The following is a 23,994-nucleotide window of genomic DNA, read 5'->3' as shown; positions in this document are numbered from 1 at the left end:
TACATGCCATTGTAATGATCTAGCTTCTTCTCTCCCTCCCAGCGAAATAGTTTCGTAGAGCCGAAAGGCTGTCTGGGTTCCGGCAGGAACTAGTTCTAGACGGCGAAGCCCTGCAGGATAGATGACACCGTATGTGTGCAACTCTGTAGAGAGATTGTAGTTTTGGTCTTAGTTCGTGAGTGCCTCCCGAAGGGCTGTCCTATGACCGTCCGAGTTTCGAAGGTCCTCCCGAAGGGCTGTCAGAGTGACCGTTCGAGTTTCGAAGGTCCTCCCAAAGGGCTGTCCGCGACACCGTCCGGGGGGCTGTTCGACCGCCTCCCGGAGGGCTGTCTGAGGAGCAGATGAGGGTATACATCCTCGCGGTTGGGAGGTTGTAAATCCTAGCTGCTGGGATCTGCACCGCCGATCGTCATCGACTCTACTTCCCGCTGCGCTACGAATCGGTAACGAAAAAGATCAAACCTTGTATGCAGTCTCCATAGTGGTCCTGGGCTGGTGCGTAGGTTGGAAATTTTTTGTTTTCTGCTGCGTTACCCATCAGTGGCATCATGAGCCGTGCTATGCGTAGATGCAGGTTGCGATCTAGAATACATAGAGATGTATGGGTATTGCATAATATAATTAGGTAGTAGATGAGATCTATTGCTGAAAATTATTTATGCGGGTGACAGATGAAATCTGTTACCCGATGTTCTTGTTGCTTCCCTGGAATTTGCATATTTCTGATCTTGATAACAATATGGTGGAGTTTCAATGTTCTGGCAATCCGTGATCCTGATTGATCAACGAAGTGCTAACAGTTCATTGAATTCCACCGTAGTTAAAAAGAAAGATGAAATTTCAAAGACGAAAGGGCAATGCAGATATGATCTGCACGGGGGTCATGCGTATGACGAAGTTTAGTATGGGGCTCAAGATTTTATTATCTCGTGTTTCATACACCCTGGAACGTTAATCTAGCGACTTGAATTATCATACTTGATGATGGAAGTTGGTAGCTTCGGTTTGTTTCGAAACCTTAGAAGCCACGTAAAACAAGTTTTTTGCATGAACCGATTAGAAACGTCTAACTTGGTTTTGCAGGAGGGTTTGCATGTGCATGTGATGTGGTATAGCAGTGCTCATAATAATTTGATTATGTATGAGATGACTATATAATGTAAATTAATTAACATGACCTGCGTGTCATGATTCGGCATGATGGCTGGAGCCATATGATTGCACTTTAATGACCTGCGTGTCAACCTTGTTGTAATGCATTATTTTGTTAGCTATAGAGATAGCAATATTATCTGGTGCTTCGACAAGGTGGTGGCAATCTTCGCGAAGGTGAACACCGACGCGAATGCCGAAGACGAAGAAATGAAAGACTTCTCCGTCAGAAAGGGCTATACCATATCATGCTATTATGAATTGCCTGAGATGTTTATCCCTTATGATGCACCCTTCTTGATTGCGCGATAGTCGCTTTTATTAGGGTGATCTCTCACTTAAAATACCAAGTAGTTAGTGTTCTCCCAAGTGTAGCACCGTCACGACACCTATCTTTTCGGGGTGCGCCGTGTCACACGGGTACGAACGATTAGAGAAGTGTGAGGCGGGTGAGTTGAGACCTTGCAGCGAGATCACTTGGTTGTCTTGACGTTCAGGCATGACCGTCATGAGCTCGGAACACACGCATCGAAAGATGAACAAGAGTCACATAGAGATGTGATTGGCAAGTTGGCCTACCGGTTGAGATTTTTCGTCATCAGTGGTGTTACACCAATGGCGAACAATTGAAATGTGGGTCTTGTATCACTCACAATCAATTTTGAGAGATATTGATTTGAGTGGGAGCGCACTGTTGAATTAACATGTTTAATTCTTAGTGCAATTAATTATGAACTTTGTCTAAGTGTTATATGCAAAATAGTTGTAGAATAATGGCTCGCGTTTCCACCTTCCCTATTAAAATTGAATAGCTTTAAATATCTGGTTAAAACTTTACGATTGGTAACGTAATATGAGGATTGTCCTCAAAAGTGCCGAGAAGGACTTTGTCCTATCGCATGCTTTCCGTATCCTCCCGCTAATGCTATGGATCATGTGACTCTCGTCCTTCGATCCAAAGCTAGAATTCTGTTACGGTCAAGTGAAATATGTTTGCTTCCATGAAACTCGAACTTCGAAAGTTTGGGATAGTTATGTGATATTCATGGAACTGGAAATTAATTTTCAGATACAAACAAAGGCTGAAAGATATGAAATATCCAAAGCAATGTTTGATTGCAAATTATTAGTAAAGTGTTTACTATGCATTAGACTGATAAGAGAGGGATCCATAAGAACGCCTGCCATATAATGAAAGGTGAATAAAACAACAACTTAAAGAGAAAGGAAGTGTCCAAAGGGTGTTAGTATGACTTACACGCCTAGGAAGTCCGGGGCTAACACCACTCTTAAGTTGGGTGCTTCTTTTGCGAGTAGGAGAAATACTAAAAGTTAAACTGTTAGAAGTATAAAGGCAGAAAGAAAGATGACTGGAATATCCAGCTCATGTATGAATGTCATACAAGTTTTTGATGTATAGTAGGCTGGTCAAAGATATAGTTCTTGGGAATTATGGTTAAACATGTTAATCACTAATTCTTGGGTATTGTGAGTTAATCACAAAGATACCCACTCGATTGCATTCTGTTACGAATCAATGTAAGAGCTACTATGGCCTAAAAGGCTAGCTAGAAATGAGGTTAAGGTATACACAGGGAACATAGTAAATGTTACTATACCTTCCATCGGTGTATTGCCGTCTGTATTTATTTTTATTATTCATTTAGAGTTTTACAAACTCTATCCCATTGCATAAGGTATCTTGCAAGAAGGTTGTTCATAAGAGAACTTTTTATGTTCGATGTTATGAATAACACAAGGGCCATACTTTCATTATGAATGAGATGTATGTTATGAATATTGATAATAATACAATACCTCTGGGTTTACTTTCATAATTCATTTTAGAGTTTCATACACTCTAGCCCATTGCACAATGTTTGTTGCAAAAGAGTTGTTCATAAAGACAACAATTGTTGTTAAGTATTATGAATAACATGAAGGGCCATGCTTCCATCCAAGATGGATGTATGTTATGAATATTGATGGTAATATAATACATCCATAACACTGACGCTAAATGTCGCAAGACTAAAGAATACCACACAAGTGTGGCACTGTATTTTGGTCACATTGGAGAAACCCGCATGGAAAAATTCCATTGTGATGGATTTTGAAGTCGTTTTGATTTTGAATCATCTGACACTTGCAACTTTTCTCCGAAAAGTGAAGTGACTGAAAATACCGTTCACAGGCCATAAGGAACGAGCAACAAACTTATTGGTGATCATACATTTTGATGTGTGTAGTTCAATAAATGTTGTTGCAAGTAGTGGATTTATATATCTTCAGAAATGACTCAAGTAGATATATGGATATTTGCTTGATGAGACGTAAGTCTGGATCTTTTGAAATCATTCGAAAGGTTTTCAAAAATGAAGTAGAAGTTATTGTAACAAGAAAATTATGTTTCTGCAATTTGATTGCACAAAGGAATATTTGAGTTACATGTTTAGCGAATGTCTGATGAGTTGTGAAAGGGGTTTCATAACTTGCACCTCCCGGAACACCACTGCAAGTGAAAAGTCCGTGGAGATGTAATCTAACCATTTATGACATGGTAAGGTCAAAGATGACATAAATAAATTTGCCATTATCCTTTTTAAAGTGATGCTTTAGAGACTGCGGCTTTTACACTGAAAAGAGCTACATCGGGTCTGTTGAAATGAAGCCATGGTATGGTACGCCCAACCATGTTATATCTTTTCTTAACATTTGGAATATGGGGCTTGTGTAAAAGGTTACAAACCTATTCCAAATCAGACAAGTGCTACTTTGTAGGTTATACCAAAATGTTGGGTATTCCTCCCTCACTATACCGAGGCAAATAGTTTTGCCGCGAAACGGTGTGCTTTTAAAGAGAATGGTTCTTTCAAAAAGGTGAGTGGGAGAATAGTGCAACTCGACGAGATAAACAGTATCTTCGTCATCAGATCAAAGGAAAGAGACCTTGGAAGTAATTCCAGAGTTTCCTACTGCGACTGATACGGAAGTCTCTACAATAAAATGTATGAACTTCGGTCGAACTTGCAGCTGAACCACGTAGGCAAGGCTCGTGCAAACCTCTCAGGTGCGCAAACGAGATATTGTTGTTAGACAACATTATACCTACGATACACAAGGAAGCGTTGATGGGCCCTGACTCCGGAATTGGCTAAATGCCAATACAACCCGAGTTAGTTTCCATATAAGTGATTCAAGATTAAAACCTTGATACACCTTTCGGAAGACTTAGAGTCTAACGAATATTTATGGAACTTAAAACTGATACGGATAAAAATGTTTTATCCATAAAGCTCGACTTGTTGAAATAACAAGTTCAAGAGTTGACTACGATGAGGTTGTTTTCATCGTAGCGATGCTTAAAGTCGGTTCGGGTTGAACTAGCAATTAATACATATTTCAATCATGAGATATGAAACATGGATGATAAAGGATTTCCATCTGATGGAAATGAAACCAAGGACTTGTATATGATACAGTCCAAAGTAATTTGTCGATCCAGAGGATGCTAGTAGGTATGCAAACTTCAGAGTTCCAGCAATGGACAGAAGAGAGCAAAATGGAGTTGGAATCTTCGTGCTTTGATGAAATGGTCAAAGGGGTTTGACTTCATCAATGGGTAACGAAGATGCTTGTAATTCAAGAAAGTAAGTGGGAGCGTAATAATATTTCTAAAAACCTTATGTGCTTGGCACATTGGTAATTGGAAATAAATTTCTTGACACGAATTAGGACTTCATTTGAAAATAGTTTTTCGATGAAGTGCTTAGGCTAAATAGCCTCAATATTAGGCATGATGATCTATGGAGATAGATTTACCTAATGGGGCTAAGCAATGAATACATATTGACAAGATGCTAAAACCTTTTAGCATTTAAAACGCCAAGGAGTGATTCTTGCCGAAGTCACATGGAAAGAGTTTTTGCAAGACTCGGTGTCCCAAAACACTGATGAGTAAAATACATGATGGAGATTCCACACACTCTTGTGTTTGGATTAATCATGTATTCCATGGTATGTAAAACAACCAGATATGTCCGATACTCCCAAGGTGTTGCGAGTATGGATACCAAAGTGATCAAATTACTGATCATGGGACAACAGTGAAAGATGTCACAGAGTACTAGAGTAAGTACTGATGACATGGTTTTCTCGCAAGCAGAGATCATGAAGAGTTCGTTGTAAAATGTTACATCGATACAGTCTTCATCTTTTCTCCATGCGATTTTCGATTTAAATTAAGGGTTTTGTGTAACACACAATGTGGTGGCACAGTTAGTTGGAATTTGTTCAAACTAGTTACTGTGGCGAATTCTATAACAAGGGCTAAGTATGTTGACGCTTTAGAAGCGACAAAGAAGATGTTGAATCATATAGTTCATTCATGAACTTAGTATGGTTCCAAGATGGCTTTTGACAATGGGACACTACTGCAGGTAGTTGCTCCATAACTCAGTCTGAGGAATCCAGGTTCGACCTGTGATTCACATACATACAAAGCCAAGTCCACACAAAATATGAATTTTGTGAAAACGTGAAAACGCGAGGACATGCAAAGATACACACGGAGCTGAAGTCGTCAGATTCATTGGACATCAGGCTATACCACAAGCGAAGCATATTTACACCGGTGTGCCACATGTGTGAAGTGCATTAGCATAAGCTAGATTATTGTCTCTAGTGCAAGTGGGAGTCTGTAGGAGATATGCCCTAGAGGCAATAACAAATGTTATTGATTATCTCCCTGTTCATAATTATGTTTATGTTCCATGCTATAAATGTTGTGTTTACGAGCCCGTATATCCATAAAGGCTCTGGGGAGAACCCATATGCACGTGTGGAATAATAAACGGTAAAATGTATTCCTAGTTGTGCCTCTAAGACTAGCTCAAGTGTTGCATGATGATTATGTTTTCCCAATCATGGGCATGTCTATGCCAAGCAACTTTGAGGGCACAATGTCAGGAAGGACATTTGTGTTGAATCGACCCGAATTGATGTTATGCTATGAGATACATTTGTCACAAGTTAATGGTTTATAACACAGAGATAGTTAATGTTTGCATAATTCCTTAGACCATGAGAGTATCGAGTTTCTTCATGCTTGCTTCATGAACTTTGGGGTTTGTTAAACGTCACCCGTAACTGGATGGCTATTACGGCGGCTTACGGGTTCATGGGAAAGTATGTTAAGTAACTTGATAGCTTGACATTGGGATTTGCTCCTCCGACGATGGAGAGATATACTCGGGCCCTCTCGGTGTTACGGTGTCCATCATCGTCTGGCCAGACACCTTTGTGATTTGATCACGGGGATGCCGGAACACGGAAACGAGAAAAGAGAACAAAACCGGTAACGAGGTAACTTGCATGGTGGACAAATTGTTCGTCCACGGGGATGCAATAAATCTCACCTCAGGTGTTTGTGATATATCATGAACCAATAGGAATAGCTCACCGCAACTGGAGGTTCACTCGAATATTCATTCGTGCGGGTATAGGGGTCAATATGGGTGTCCACGGCTCCGATGTTGATCATTGATCGGAAGGGGTTCCAGGTCATGTCTATACTTCACTGAACCTATAGGGTCACACGCTTAAGGGTCATCTATCTTCTGAATACTAGACAGGGAGTCTGAGAGAAAATCACCAAAAAAGTTTCGGACACCGGAAAAGTTCCGCAGAGAGGTCACTGGATGAGTTCCGGTGAAACCGAAAAGTTGTTTCAGGGGATACCATAAAGTCAAATTGGTTTCGGCACATGCCTGATAATTCTTGGAGGGTGCCAGAATCATTCTGGAAGCTTTCTGGAATTTTCCGGGATAATAACCGGATATGCTCCGGAGCTGCCGGAACCACTTCAGATGCTTTTCGCAGATGAAAATCACTAAACCGGAATTGTTTCAGAACGTGTTGAAAATAATTTTGGTGGGTACTGGAAATGTTCTAAGCCCACACAAATATTTTTAGTTCGAACAGACACTGAAAAATGTCGTCGTGAATAGTGAAAATCAGCTTTATGGTTACTTTATGGAAAGCCACCTTTTGGGGCTTTGCTCCAAAAGATCTTGGGGATGACATGGATGGATAAGAGCCATTTTTTGGGCCCCTCATGGGGGTGTGGCCGGCCACATGGGGTATCCCCCCTTGGGGACCCTCTTGTTCATTGGTTTCACTCCTAGGTCCTTGTGGAAGGACTTCATTCATGTGCATTTTGGGTTTTTGTGTGAAACTACCCTACCCCTTGGGATTTCCTATAAATAGAGGTGGAGGGGAAGCCCTCCACACTCACTCTTTCTCACATACATGCCATTACAATGATCTGGCTTCTTCTCTCCCTCCCAGCGAAATAGTTTCGTAGAGCCGAAAGGCTGTCTGGGTTCCGGCAGGAACTAGTTCTGGACGGCGAAGCCCTGCCAGATAGATGACACCGTATGTGTGCAACTCTGTAGAAAGATCGTAGTTTCGGTCTTAGTTCGTGAGTGCCTCCCGAAGGGCTGTCCGTGTGACCGTCCGAGTTTCGAAGGTCCTCCCGAAGGGCTGTCAGAGTGACCGTTCGAGTTTCGAAGGTCCTCCCGAAGGGCTGTCCGCGACACCGTCCGGGGGGCTGTTCGACCGCCTCCCGAAGGTGTAGGGGAACGCGATAGAAAACGAAAATTTTCGGTATAGCGAGCACGCCCAGGACCACTATGGAGACTGCATACAAGGTTTGATCTGATCCGTACCGACTCGAAGCGCAGCGGAAGAAGAGTCGGTGTAGATCGTCGGTGCAGATCCCCGCAGCTAGGATTTACAACCTCCCAACCGCGAGGATGTACTCCCTCTCCTGACAGCCCTTCGGGAGGCGGTCGGACAGTCCCCCGGACAATGTCGCGGACAGCCCTTCGGGAGGACCCTCGAAACTCGGACGGAGACTCGGACAGCCCTTCGGGAGGACCCTCGAAACTCGGACGGAGACTCGGACAGCCCTTCGGGAGGACACTCGAACAGCCCCTCGGGAAAAAGATCGAAACTACAATCTCTCTACGGGGTTGCACACATACGGTGTCAGCTATCCGGCAGGGCTTCGCCGTCCAGAACTAGTTCCTGCCGGAACCCAGACAGCCTTACGGCTCTACGAAACTCTTTTCGTGGGAGGGAGAGAAGAAGCCAGATAATGCATGGCATGTGTATGAGAGCAAGGGATGAGTGTGGAGGGCTGCCCCTCCACCTCTATTTATAGGAAATCCCAAGGGGTAGGGTAGTTTCACACAAAAACCCAAAATGCACATGAATGAAGTCCTTCCACAAGGACCTAGAAGTGAAACCAATGAACAAAAGGGTCCCCAAGGGGGGATACCCCATGTGGCCGGCCACACCCCCATGAGGGGCCCAAAAAATGGGTCCTATCCATCCATGTCATCCCCAAGATCTTTTGGAGCAAAGCCCCAAAAGGTGGCTTTCCATAAAGTAACCATAAAGCTGATTTTCACTATTCACGACGACATTTTTCAGCGTCTGATCGAACTGAAAATATTTATGTGGGCTAAGAACATTTCCAGTACCCACTAAAATGATTTTCAACGCGTTCCGAAACAATTCCGGTTTTAGTGATTTTCATCTGCGAAACGCATCTGAAGTGGCTCCGGCAGCTCCGGAACATTTCCGGTTTTTATCTCAGAAAATTCCAAAAAGCTTCCAGAATGATTCTGGCATCCTCCAAGAATTATCAGGCAAGTGCCGAAACCAATTTGACTTAATGGTGTATCCCGAAACAACTTTTCGGTATCATCGAAACTTATCCGATGACCTCTCTCTGCGGTACGATTCCGCTGTCCGAAACTTTTCGGTGTCCGAAACTTTTTCGGTGATTTTCTCTCAGACTCCCTGTCTAGTATTCAGCAGATAGATGACCCTTAAGCGTGTGACCCTATAGGTTCGGTGAAGTATAGACATGACCTGGAACCCCTTCCGATCAATGATCAACATCGGAGCCGTGGACACCCATATTGACCCCTATACCCACACGAATGAATATTCGAGTGAACCTCCAGTTGCAGTGAGCTATTCCTGTTGCTTCGCGATATGTCACAAACACCCGAGGTGAGATTTATTGCATGCCCATGGACGAACAATTTGTCCACCATGCAAGTTACCTCGTTACCGGTTTTGTTCTCTTTTCTCGTTTCCGTGTTCCGGCATCCCAGTGATCAAATCACAATGTGTCTGGCCAGACGATGATGGATACCGTTACACCGAGAGGGCCCGAGTATATCTCTCCATCGTCGGAGGAGCAAATCCCAATCTTGAGCTATCTTGTTACTTCCTATACTTTTCCGTGAACCCGAAAGCTGCCGTAATAGCCACCCAGTTACGGATGACGTTTAACAAACCCCAAAGTTCACGAAGCAAGCACGAAGGAACTTGATACTCTCATGGTCTAAGGAATTATGCAAACATTAACTATCTCAATGATATTAACCATAAACTTGTGACGAAGGTATCTCATAGCTTAACATCAATTTGGGTCGATTCAACACAAGTGTTCTACCAACATCGCGCCCTCAGAATTGCCAGCATAGACATGCCCATGATCAGGAAAACAGGATCATCATGCAATACATGAGCCAGTCTTAGAGGCAAGACTAGGAATACATTTTACCGTTTAGTATACCACACGTGCACATGAGTTTCCCTCCGAGCCTCGTGGATATTGCAGACTCGGGAATCATTGCAGTTATAGCATGGAAGCTAAACATTCATTACAAACTTTGGAGATACAAAATAACTGTTATTACTGCCTCTAGGGCATATCTCCTACAGACTCCCACTTGCACTAGAGTCATAATCCAGTTACATGGCTTCCCTAACACCAATGGCTATCCGGTGCTGCTCATGCTTTGCTCGGGGTAGAGGCTTTGTCATCGGGTCTGACACGTTCAGATCCGTGTGAACTTTGCGTACTTTCACTAAACCCTCTTCGACATGATGTCGAATGAGTTTATATTTGCGTTGAATATGTCTTGTCTTATGGTGCGAACTTGGCTCCCTTGCCTGAGCCACGGCGCCACTATTATCACAATAGATTTCCACCGGGTCCAGAGCACTTGGAACCACACCAAGGTCTTCAAGAAATTGCTTGATCCATACCGCCTCCTTGGAGGCTTCTGAAGCGGCAACATACTCCGCCTCCGTCGTAGAATCCGCCACAGTCTTTTGTTTGGAACTTTTCCAATCAACTGCGCCGCCGTTCAATATGAAAACATAGCCTGATTGAGATTTGAAGTCATCTGGGTCAGTCATGAAGCCTGCATCAGTGTAACCACTTACAATGAGCTCTTCATCACCTCCGTACACAAGGAGTAAATCCTTGGTCCTTCTGAGGTACTTAAGAATACCCTTGACTGCGGCCCAGTGTTCCAACCCTGGATCACTTTGGTACCGGCTGCTAACACTTAGCGCATAGGAAACATCTGGTCTTGTACATAGCATGGCATACATAATAGAACCAACTGCCGAGGCATATGGAACATCATTCATTTGTACTCGCTCATCCAGAGTCCGAGGACTCTGATTTTTGCAAAGCACTGTGCCAGGTGACATGGGGAGTAGGCCTTTCTTGGAGTTCTCCATGTTGAACCTTTTCAACACCTTGTCAATGTACGTGCTTTGGCTAAGCGCTATCAGGCGTTTTGATCTATCTCTATAGATTCTGATGCCCAATACATATGCCGCTTCGCCTAAGTCTTTCATTGAAAAACTTTTCTTCAATGAGTCTTTTATTTCGCTAAGAAAATTCACGTCATTTCCAATCAATAATATGTCATCCACATACAAGATTAGAAATGCTTTTGCGCTCCCACTAAATTTCTTGTAAACACAAGATTCTTCGTCATTCCTGATGAAGCCAAATTCTTTGACCACTTCATCAAAACGAATGTTCCAGCTCCTTGACGCTTGCTTCAGACCATAAATGGCTTTCTGAAGTTTGCATACCTTTCCAGCATCCTTATGAACGACAAAACCTTCTGGCTGTATCATGTATACATCCTCTTTGAGGTTTCCATTTAGGAAAGCCGTTTTGACATCCATCTGCCATATTTCATAATCGAAATAAGCAGCAATTGCTAGTAATATCCGAACAGACCTAAGCATAGCTACCGGCGAGAAAGTCTCGTCGTAGTCCACTCCTGGAACTTGTGTGAACCCTTTCGCGACAAGTCTAGCTTTGTGGATAGTAATGTTACCATCCGCGTCTGTCTTCCTTTTGAAAATCCATTTACAACCAATCGGCTTTACGCCTTCAGGAAGTTCTTCCAAGTTCCAAACTTGGTTTTCGTACATGGATTCCATTTCGGATTTCATGGCCTTGTGCCATTCCTTTGAGCTGGGCCCCGCCATCGCTTCCTTGTAGTGCGCAGGTTCATCGTCTTCAAGAATGAAGATTTCATTATGAAACCATTCAGGTGGCTGGATAGCCCTACCTGATCTGCGCGGTTCAGTTACAACATTGTCTGAAGTCTCCGCATCATATGCGACAACTTCCGGCTCAGTTGCAGGGATAATGAGCGGAATTTCTTCCGGTTCCTTAGCCATATCAACAGTTACCGAAGATTCACTAATCTCATCAAGTTGTACTGTCCTCCCACTTAATTCTTTGGCGAGAAATTCTTTCTCAAGAAAGACTCCGCTTTTAGCTACAAACACTTTGTGCTCGGAGGGTAGGTAGAAGGAATACCCAATTGTTTCTTTTGGATAACCTACAAAGTTACACTTGTCTGATCTGGGATCGAGTTTGGTAGGTTGTAAACGTTTTACATGTACCTCACATCCCCAAATTTTAAGATGCGACAAACTGGGTTTCTTCCCATTCCACATCTGATGTGGTGTCGTCTTAACAGACTTAGACGGTGCTCTGTTTAGTGTGTGAGCGGCAGTTTCTAGTGCATGACCCCAAAAAGATATCGGCAGATCTGTAAGAGACATCATCGACCTTACCATGTCCAACAGGGTTCGGTTACGTCTTTCCGATACTCCGTTTCTCTGTGGAGTTCCGGGAGGCGTAAGCTGTGAAACGATTCCACGGTCACTCAGATGTTGGCCAAACTCATGACTAAGATATTCGCCTCCGCGATCAGACCGCAGAAACTTAATCTTTTTGTTACGATGATTTTCTACCTCATTCTGAAATTCTTTGAACTTTTCAAAGGTTTCCGACTTATGCTTCATTAAGTAGATATAGCCATACCGACTTAAATCATCAGTAAAAGTCACGAAGTAGAAATACCCACCCCGTGCGGCTGTGCTCATTGGACCACATACATCACTATGTATTATTTCCAATAATTCACCCGCCCGTTCAGGATGACCCGTGAACGGCGTCTTGGTCATTTTCCCCATCAGACAAGCTTCGCATGTGTCAAATGATTCAAAATCAAAGGACGGTAAAACTCCATCTCTCTGGAGTCTTTGCATACGTTTCTTTCCGATGTGGCCAAGCCGACAGTGCCACAAGTAAGTGGTGGTGGTATCAGCCTTCTTAAGGCGTTTGGCATTCACGTTAAAGACATCATTTTCACATTCAAGATTTAGTATGAAAAGGCCCCCAACAATGGGTGCAAATCCATAAAACATATCCTTACAATAAAGTGAACAACCATTGTTCTCAGACTTGTACGAATACCCATCGTGTACTAAACATGATCCGGAGATAATGTTTCTACACAACAGTGGAACAAAATAACAGTTACTTAGTTCTAAGATAAATCCTGAAGGGAGACGTAGAGGCATAATGCCGACGGCTTGAGCGGCGATCCCAGTGCCGTTCCCGACGCGCATTACGACTTCATTCTTTGCCAGCTTGCGCACCTTCTGAAGCCCCTGTATCGAGTTGCAAATGTGAGCAACCGATCCGGTATCAAATACCCAAGACTTAGAATTTTCGCTAGCAAGCAAAACGTCAATGACATTAACCTGTATAACAATTATACCTTTTCCGGTTTTCCCGGTCTTCTTATCTTCCAGATACTTCTTGCAGTTTCTCTTCCAGTGTCCTGTGCCCTTGCAGTAGAAGCACTCAGTTTCATTCTTGGCTCCGCCCTTAGAGTTGCTTTGGGAGCCGGTCTTACCGGCGCCCTTGCCCTTCTTTGGCTTGCCTTTCTTCTTTTTGAAACTGGCGGTTTTATTCACAAGCAACACTTGCTTGCGATTTTTCCGCAGTCCTCCTTCTGTAGTTTTCAGCATGGCGAGCACCTCTTCCGGTGTCTTCTCCATCCCTGTCATGTTGTAGTTCATGACAAAACCGTCGTAAGACGGGGGGAGTGAAGAAAGCAACATGTCCATCATATGGCCAGGTGGAAGTGGAAATTCTAGGGCTTTAAGCCTTTCAGAATAGCCAATCATTTTGACCACGTGTTCACCAACTGAACTACCCTCAGCCATCTTGCAATCCATCAAAGCCTTCATGATATCATATCGCTCAGACTTTGCGGTTTCCTTGTACAGAGCATCCAATTCCCGGATCATATCACGGGCTTTATGGAATTCAAAACGTTTTTGAAGCCCTGGAGTCATGCAAGCTAGCATGAGGCACTGCACTAAGTTGTGATCATCATCCTTAGTGGCCCAGACATTTTGTTCATCTACCGGTGCATCTGCCGCCGGTTTAGCTGGAAGAGCAGTTTCAAGCACGTACAATTTCTTAGCGCTCCTGAGGACAATCCTCAGGTTACGGACCCAGTCCGCATAGTTGTTTCCAGTCGTAGCTAACTTCTCTTTCTCTAACATCGGGCCTAAGTTGAACGCGGTGTTGCGAGCCATTTGATCTACAACGGAAAACACAAGTTTCACTTAGACTTTTGTTTATAATGAAATTTGCACTAGTGAATAAACATTTTTATTCTAAAGTGTGCTCTCACTCAAATCAATATCTCTCAAAATTGATTTTGAGTGATTCAAGATCCAAATATCAATTCAACGTCATAGAATCATCATCTCATGACGAGGATTTCAATTGGTAGGCCAACTTGCCGATCACATCTCTATGTGACTCTTGTTCATCTTTCGATGCGTGTGTTCCGAGCTCAGGACGATCCTGCCATGAACGTCAAGACAACCAAGTGATCTTGCTGCGAGGTCTGACCTCACCCGCCTTACATTTCTCCAATCGTTCGTACCCATGCATCCATGGCGCACCCCGAAAGGATAGATGTTGTGACGGTGCTGCACTTGGGAGAACACTAACTACTTGATATTTGAAGTGAGAGATCACCCTAATAAAAGCGACTACCGCGCAATCAAGAAGGGTGCATCAAGAGGGATAAACATCTCAGGCAATTCATAATAGCATGATATGGTATAGCCTCTTTCTGACGGAGAAGTCTTTCAATTCTTCGTCTTCGGCATTTGCGTCGGTGTTCACCTTCGCGAAGATTGCCACCACCTTGTCGATGCACCAGATAATATTGCTATCTCTATAGCTAATAAAATAAGTGCATTACTTAAGGTTGACACGCAGGTCATTAAAGTGCAATCATATGGCTCCAGCCATCATGCAGAATCATGACACGCAGGTCATGTTAGTTACATCATATAGTCATCTCATACATAATCAAATAGAATATGAGCATTGCTATACCACATCACATGCACATCCTGCAAAACCAAGTTAGACGCCTCTAATCGGTTTATGCAAAATTTTATTTTACGTGGCTTCTAAGGTTTTGACTTAAACCGCAGCTACCAACGTTTTATCATCAAGTATGATTATTCAAGTTGCTAGATTAACATCTCGGGGTGTATGAAACACGAGATAATTAAATCTCGAGCCCCATACTAAACTTCGTCATACGCATGACCCCCGTGCAGATCATATCTGCAATGCCCTTTCATCTGCGAATTTCATCTTTCTTTTGACTATGGCAGAACCCAAAGAACTGATAGCACTTCCATGATCAATCAGGATCACGGATTGCCAGAACTTTGTCAAATTCCACCATGCTGTCTCGAGATTGAGCAAACGCAAATTCTAGGGAAGCAGCAAGAACGTCGGGTAACAGATTTCATCTGTCACCCGCATAAATAATTTTCAGCAATAGATCTCATCTACTCCAAAATTATATTATGCAATACCCATACATCTCCATGTATTCTAGATCATAACCTGCATCTACGCATAGCACGGCTCTTGATGCCACTGTAGGGGAACGCGACAGAAAACGAAAATTTTCGGTATAGCGAGCACGCCCAGGACCACTATGGAGACTGCATACAAGGTTTGATCTGATCCGTACCGACTCGAAGCGCAGCGGAAGAAGAGTCGGTGTAGATCGTCGGTGCAGATCCCCGCAGCTAGGATTTACAACCTCCCAACCGCGAGGATGTACTCCCTCTCCGGACAGCCCTTCGGGAGGCGGTCGGACAGTCCCCCGGACAATGTCGCGGACAGCCCTTCGGGAGGACCCTCGAAACTCGGACGGAGACTCGGACAGCCCTTCGGGAGGACACTCGAACAGCCCCTCGGGCAAAAGATCGAAACTACAATCTCTCTACGGGGTTGCACACATACGGTGTCAGCTATCCGGCAGGGCTTCGCCGTCCAGAACTAGTTCCTGCCGGAACCCAGACAGCCTTACGGCTCTACGAAACTCTTTTCGTGGGAGGGAGAGAAGAAGCCAGATAATGCATGGCATGTGTATGAGAGCAAGGGATGAGTGTGGAGGGCTGCCCCTCCACCTCTATTTATAGGAAATCCCAAGGGGTAGGGTAGTTTCACACAAAAACCCAAAATGCACATGAATGAAGTCCTTCCACAAGGACCTAGAAGTGAAACCAATGAACAAAAGGGTCCCCAAGGGGGGATACCCCATGTGGCCGGCCACACCCCCATGAGGGGCCCAAAAAATGGGTCCTATCCATCCATGTCATCCCCAAGATCTTTTGGAGCAAAGCCCCAAAAGGTGGCTTTCCATAAAGTAACCATAAAGCTGATTTTCACTATTCACGACGACATTTTTCAGCGTCTGATCGAACTGAAAATATTTATGTGGGCTAAGAACATTTCCAGTACCCACTAAAATGATTTTCAACGCGTTCCGAAACAATTCCGGTTTTAGTGATTTTCATCTGCGAAACGCATCTGAAGTGGCTCCGGCAGCTCCGGAACATTTCCGGTTTTTATCTCAGAAAATTCCAAAAAGCTTCCAAAATGATTCTGGCATCCTCCAAGAATTATCAGGCATGTGCCGAAACCAATTTGACTTAATGGTGTATCCCGAAACAACTTTTCGGTATCATCGAAACTTATCCGATGACCTCTCTCTGCGGTACGATTCCGCTGTCCGAAACTTTTCGGTGTCCGAAACTTTTTCGGTGATTTTCTCTCAGACTCCCTGTCTAGTATTCAGCAGATAGATGACCCTTAAGCGTGTGACCCTATAGGTTCGGTGAAGTATAGACATGACCCGGAACCCCTTCCGATCAATGATCAACATCGGAGCCGTGGACACCCATATTGACCCCTATACCCACACGAATGAATATTCGAGTGAACCTCCAGTTGCAGTGAGCTATTCCTGTTGCTTCGCGATATGTCACAAACACCCGAGGTGAGATTTATTGCATGCCCATGGACGAACAATTTGTCCACCATGCAAGTTACCTCGTTACCGGTTTTGTTCTCTTTTCTCGTTTCCGTGTTCCGGCATCCCAGTGATCAAATCACAATGTGTCTGGCCAGACGATGATGGATACCGTTACACCGAGAGGGCCCGAGTATATCTCTCCATCGTCGGAGGAGCAAATCCCAATCTTGAGCTATCTTGTTACTTCCTATACTTTTCCGTGAACCCGAAAGCTGCCGTAATAGCCACCCAGTTACGGATGACGTTTAACAAACCCCAAAGTTCACGAAGCAAGCACGAAGGAACTTGATACTCTCATGGTCTAAGGAATTATGCAAACATTAACTATCTCAATGATATTAACCATAAACTTGTGACGAAGGTATCTCATAGCTTAACATCAATTTGGGTCGATTCAACACAAGTGTTCTACCAACATCGCGCCCTCAGAATTGCCAGCATAGACATGCCCATGATCAGGAAAACAAGATCATCATGCAATACATGAGCCAGTCTTAGAGGCAAGACTAGGAATACATTTTACCGTTTAGTATACCACACGTGCACATGAGTTTCCCTCCGAGCCTCGTGGATATTGCAGACTCGGGAATCATTGCAGTTATGGCATGGAAGCTAAACATTCATTACAAACTTTGGAGATACAAAATAACTGTTATTACTGCCTCTAGGGCATATCTCCTACAGGAGGGATGTCTGAGGAGCAGATGAGGGTATACATCCTCGCGGTTGGGAGGTTGTAAATCCTAGCTGCGGGGATCTGCACCGCCGATCGTCATCGACTCTACTTCCCGCTGCGTTACGGGTCGGTAATGAAAAAGATCAAACCTTGTATGCAGTCTCCATAGTGGTCCTGGGCTGGTGCGTAGGTCGGAAATTTTTTGTTTTCTGCTGCGTTACCCATCACCAGCCGAGGGGCAGATTATTCCCACCCCCAAATCCGGCGAGAGGGTAGTATTTGTGTCCCACTTCCTCCATGGGTTAGGGTTCGCGCTTAACCCCTTCGTCCGGGGGCTCATGTTCTACTATGGGCTAGATTTTCACGATCTGGCCCCGGATTCCGTTCTCCTAATCTCGACATTTATCGTCATGTGTGAGGCCTTCCTCGGGATTCCTCCGCACTTTGGTTTGTGGCTCAAGACTTTTGACGTGAGGCCGCGGGTGACAGAGGAGGAGCATGCAGAGTGCGGCAGCGTCATTATAAGCAAGCTTGCCAGCGCAGTTTGGTTTGAAGGATCTTTCGCCGAGTCTTCCGAGCTATGGCAGCAGGGGTGGTTTTATGTCAACAAGCCGCGGGGCTCCAAGTGGGCAGCTACGCCCGCGTTCCGACCCGGCCCTCCAACTCAACTCGCTTCATGGATCAATAAGGGATTAGACTGGGGGTCCGCCAATGAGGTGCAGACTCTGCAAAGTCGCATCCGAAGCCTTACCGAGAAGGGCATCGAACTTGTGGACGTTGTTCAAGTAATGCTAGTCCGCCGGACCCTGCCATGCCAGCGACGGCCTCTCCGTATGTGGGAGTTTAATCCAGAAGGGCGGCGAACTCTCCAGCACTTCTTCGGTGCTACACACGAAGGGATGTGGAAATTATATTTCGGGGAGCAAGAGCAATGGCCGGACACCACTGAAGACGTTGGCCTTGACTGCAATCATCCGGACACTCTAGTAAGTATTCACTCTCCGAACACCTTTCATTCAAGCATCTCTTGACAAGATACTGAACGACCCGTCCTTATACAGGACTGGATAAAGAAAGCGGTGCTGATCTGGTGTCCGGCGCCCCTTCCCGAAGACCCCGCGTCTGCCCTGCTGACGCGGATGTTAACTCCGGTACCTTACCAGGTGTCTGCAGAGGGGAGTGAGAGCGGGGAGCCCAAAGGAGATGCCCGCCCTGAGGACGATTCAGACGCTGTGTTCGGGGAAACCGAAACCCTTTTGCCCAGGGGCAAAGGTGTAGAGGGGGCCTTCCATAGAAAGAAGAGGGACGCTTCTGGAGATCAGGAGGGGAAACCTTCCAAGAAAGGAAAAATGCCCTCGTCGGGCAGCTTGGGTCGGGCGAGCGATGTCGATGTAGAGCTTGATGACGAGGATGAACCTTCGGCCGGACCGTAAGTGACACAGGGTACTTTAACCATACCTCATTCCTTTCTTATTACAGAAGTAATCCTCCGGCATATGTACGTCCTCGCAAGTTAACGCCTGGTGTTTCTCAATCGTCCTCCTCCTCGGGAGACCTTCTGCCGGAGATGATGGAGAGCGAAACGCCATCTCCGGCCTCCTCGCCCAATAGGGCGGATGATCTTCAGGTGTCGTCCCGGTGGGCTCCTCCCAACCGGCAAGTAGCGCAGGAAACGAGGAAGGAGTTGCACGAAGGTGGCACCTTTGTCACTCAGGGTTCGGGGATCAAGAATGACGGCCCCGAACTATCCGGTTTACCACCGGAGACGATTCTGGAGGCGGGTGAGCGGATTCCTTCAAAGGAGTGACGTGCTCCGGCGGCGGTGTCCGAAGACCCAGGAGTGCCGGAGACGCTGACGGACATGTTGCGATGAGCGTCCGTTTCGGAAGAGCACCGTGCCTTAATGGTTACGGTGGTCGAAAAAGTTCTCTCCGCGAAGAGCGGGTTGAACGAGGCTTTACGAGCCTTCTAAGAGGTTTTGAGGTTTGTGATGTAATGTTGCCAATTGAATGATATTGACAGAATGCACCTGTTGTGCATGCAGTAGCCCCTGAGACTCGGATTGCCTTCAGAAGGAAGCAATCGGAGGATCAAAAAGATATGCTCAGGTACTGATCTTGATTGAATTTGGAATGCAGGCTACCGCCCCTCCTGCCACTATTCGCAATACGGAAGTGGCCGAACTGCAGCGAAAGCTGGATATTGCGGAGGATGATATTGCATTGGTTAATAGGCGTCTTGGCGACTCGCAAGGTATATATTTCGAGCATTCCTTACACCAATGTGCTTGTAATTTAAGCCTGACTCTGAAAAAGAGTTTTACATGAAATGTGCATGAATGCAGATGGTGCCGCTGCCGTGGAAGCCCTTCGGGCGGAGCTGGCCCGGGTCAAGGAGCAGGCCCGGTTTAGTGATGCGGCTGCCAAAAAGGCATCGGCTGAGTTAAAAGCCGAATAAGCTGCGCGGCGCCAAGACAAGGAGAAGATGTCCACCATGGCGTGCGAGTTGGAGAATGCGGCTAGCCGCTGTAAACTTCTTGAGAAGGAAAATGAAGCCAAAACGGCCGAACTTGACAAGGCCTTACGAGAGTCAAGAGAAGCGCGGTCTGAGTCCAGAGCAGCCCGTGAGGAGATCCCACAAGCTGGGGAGATTGTGGCTGGCAAGCCCTTTTTGCTACAGGCTAAGTTCGGCGAGCCGAACTATGCTCAGCTTAACCAAGTGTGGAGTTCTCCGGACAATTTTTTAGACTTGCCAAAGAGTTCTTCCGATGCGGCGCAGTTTTACCATGCACAAGAGGGGTATGCAGCGGAGAAGCTTTTCTGGTCACAATTTGGTGCGTCGAAGCGCCCTCTTTTGATGAATGAACATATGTCCCAGTGGGCTGAGCTGCATAGGATATCCGGCGCTGCCATGAAGAACGTCATAGTCCGGTTGTGGCCGACTGAACCTGTTCCGAGTAGTTACTTTGGCCTGGTGCAGCGGCTTGTTGCTGCGGTGGAGCGTATCGACGCTGTGAAGCGGTCGGCGTGCATTGAAGGTGCACGGATGGCCTTCGCCCGAGTCAAGACATTCTGGGGGAAGATGAAGGCCATCGATGTTGCAGCGAAGAGTCCACCCAATGGCAAGGACCGTCCGGAACCGGAGTATTATTTTGAAGACGTCCTAGAGGCCGCCCGCTTGATAGAGGGTCAGTGCTCGAAAGACATAATGTTTGAGTGATGTGTATAAGTGTTGTAACAGACAACTTTATGGTTAATCTGTTTTCATCTTTTGCTCGAAAGCTTGTATTCCTCCTGTGCGGCCGTTTTAATGTAATCTGAAGGTTTTCCAGTCGTCGGCTTCAGCCCCCTCGTAGGAAATACGGGGGTGTTTGGAAAAGCATTGAATCACTCTTTGTCCAACGTCTCGGTCCATAAAGGAGGTGATAATGCGGCGAACCAGGCAATTGGACTATAAGGCGTTAACACCTTCACTTAGCCATAGGAGTTTTATGGCGGGGCTACGACATAGCCCCTGGTATGCATGCGGTGTATTATAATTTTTGTGCCTTACATGTTTTGATATGAAAAAGATCCTTCGCGTGACATGGAGAATCACTAAAGATTCGAATAAGTCGTCAAGTGGTTGAACAGCTCTCGCCGCATTATGACAGTCAGTTTTCGGCTTTCTCTACTCAGGTGCTCATCCGGTCAACGCCAGGGCACAATCGCAGTAGTTCTCCCTTTACTACCCTAGCCTATAGAGCGGAACGTAGGGTAGCAAGCATAGGAGCCGGGCAACCCAACTATTGACCAAAGACAATGATTCAGAGCTGATGCATATAAGGCCAAACTTGCGACGCCGAAGTACGCTATAGAGCTGTTCGGACTTTTATTGGTGACTCATTTGTTCCCATACCGAGCCCCTGGCAAGTTATGCCAAGGTGCGTCTTGTAACACCGCCGTTACGGGCGTACTCGTTGTAGAAAGAGTATGTAAGATTAATTCGGATGAAGTTTACTGGGAGTGGAGCAATAAGCCAATGATAAATTCATTATAAAAAGAGGAGAAAAATCACAACCCGGCTATTTGACATGCTCGGGGCCGGGAACGGAGGAAAAAGGCATAGTACAGGCTCAAAATAAAGAGTGCGGTCTACAAAAAAGCTGTTGTGGACCTCTTGTCGCACGTCTGCGCCGCCCGTCCTCGGGGAGGGGAGTCCTTAACGGAAGTGGCCCCTTAGGCGAGTGTACGGATCCGAACTCCGATAGAGTCCGACTAGATGTTGTCCTAATGGTCACCTGTTTTTAAGAGATAATAAAGAAAAATATGGAAAATAGATAAAAAAGGTTATGGGAATGTTTGCAGGGTTGTCCGTATTGTGCTTCCGCCGGTGCCCATGGTATCTTGAGCGCATAGTGATGTATGTGTGGTGTGAATCTTGCCGGTATAGCGGGTGGGTGGCGGAAGCCGAGCTGCTATTTCCGTTCCGGGAGTGGTCGAACTTCAGAGGGAAACTGTTTCTGGCCCCTGGTGTTCGGCTGGCGAGCCGCTCCGTCGTCTTTATCGCCTGGTGGCCTCCTCCCATTGTGTTCAGCGTTAAGCTTGCCTGCCTGCATAAAGACCCAACAGTTTCTGTTGGTGTGATTAGCTGGCTTATCAGGGTGACCTTGAATCTGACAAGGTCGGTCCAATATCCTGTCGAGGGTGGATGGTCCATCCTGGTTTGCCTTGAATGGCTTCTTCCGTTGACCGGTTTTCGGATTATGAAATCCGGCGTTGACCGCTGTGTTGCGTAATCTTTCATTATTGCTGCGACTGTTGTGTTCGTTTAGTTGTGGCTTGCTGTTGCCGTCTCGGATTTCGGAAGTTCCCGGGTCGCTGGCGTTGTTGCTTTTACGAGCGAGCCAGTTGTCTTCTCCCACACAAAAGCGAGTCATTAGAGCGGTAAGGGCTGTCATGGATTTAGGTCCTTCCTGGCCGAGGTGACGTGCTAGCCATTCGTTCCGGACGCTATATTTGAAGGCCGCATGTAACATCCCAAAATTCTAAATTTTGGAATGTTATATTAAATAAATAGATTTGATTTATTGTTTGATTGTGGTGTCGTTGCTTGTGTGAAATTGAGTGAAATTCAAAACTTTTTGAAAGTTAAATGAGAGGGAATAAAATGACTCCCAAAACTTTCACCTTGCTTTCTGATCTCCAAAAATTCAAATTTATTTCATCGCAAAACCCTAGAGAGAAGATGACATGACTTCTTCCATTTAAATAAATGAAAAGGGTTGTTGAAAAGATTTGAGTTTCATTTGGAAATATTTCAATTTCAGAAACTTTAAGCAACTCAATGATTTTCATGAGAGAAGATAAAATGAATTCTTCAAAACATATGAAATATGAGTTGGAAGTTTAAAAAAAATCAAATTTGAAGTCCCTTTGAAATTATTTTCAATTTGGAGTTATTTGGTTTTTATTCAAATTATTTTCCTCCAAAAAATAAAATATATGGAAAATAGGGTAAAATGATTCCCTACATTAGAAAACTGGAGAGAAATAAATTTGAAATCATTTTGTATTTTTAAAATGATTTTTGTTGAATTCTATTAGAGCAGTAGCACTGTTTGATTTATTTGAATTTGTGTGTATTTTATTTTATGCTACAAAAATGTCCACGTCGTAGAAAATCTTTTTGTAAAAATTTCGATATATAATAAGCCTATATATAATTTTACTTTTATTTTAGTTATGCCGTTTTCATTTTCTCTTTTTATTAAAATAAAAAGAAAACTGCGCATGCACCTGGAGCTAACTTTCGCCCACGCGCGCAGCATAGTGGCAGCAGGCGCCCCATCTTTTCTTTTTCTTTATCCTACATGGGTCAGGCCCAGCCAGCCTTTTTTTTATTTGACCGAATTTGTTTCGAAAAAAAAACTACAGCGCGCGGCCGGGCCTAACTTGTAGCCCATAATCTTTTTCAAATTTCATCTACGTACATATATGTTTTGTCCCACATTGCCTAGCCTTTTACCTCTAAGCCTCTTTTCCACCAATAAATATAGACCCATAGAGCCTTTAAAAATCATCCGATTCGGATTAAATCGATATTTTAGTTTGACTAGATTCACTAAAGAAAAATTATTTCTTCTCTCCAGCGGGACTTCTGGAAATTGTTTTTTCTCTCCGAAGTCGTCTTTTCTCTATCTTATAAAGGTATCTTTCTTCGTTTTTTATACTTATTTCTAGACTAGTACGGTAGAATAATTAGATTATCAATTAGTCTCTGTATTTATACATTAGAACTATAATTCTTTTAGCCGTAGTTATTTTTCTTCCGTAAAACAGCTTGGCCCTGATTTTTTAAATATCCTAACTTTCTACTTATTCATCCAAATTTGATGAAACCAGCGCCTATAGTTTCGTCTTGTTTTCACCTATCCAGTTAACCTGTCACGTCAACTTTTTGAAATTTGTTTAGATTCATATTCAAACTTTTTTTGTTCATAACTTGAGTTTCGTAACTCCGTTTGAGTTGATTCTTTTTGCAAAGCGGAGCTCTTGACCTAAA

Source organism: Triticum aestivum, chromosome 5D (assembly GCF_018294505.1).
Source record: "Triticum aestivum cultivar Chinese Spring chromosome 5D, IWGSC CS RefSeq v2.1, whole genome shotgun sequence".
NCBI lineage: Eukaryota > Viridiplantae > Streptophyta > Magnoliopsida > Poales > Poaceae > Triticum > Triticum aestivum.
Note: the sequence above shows the minus strand (reverse complement) of the source record.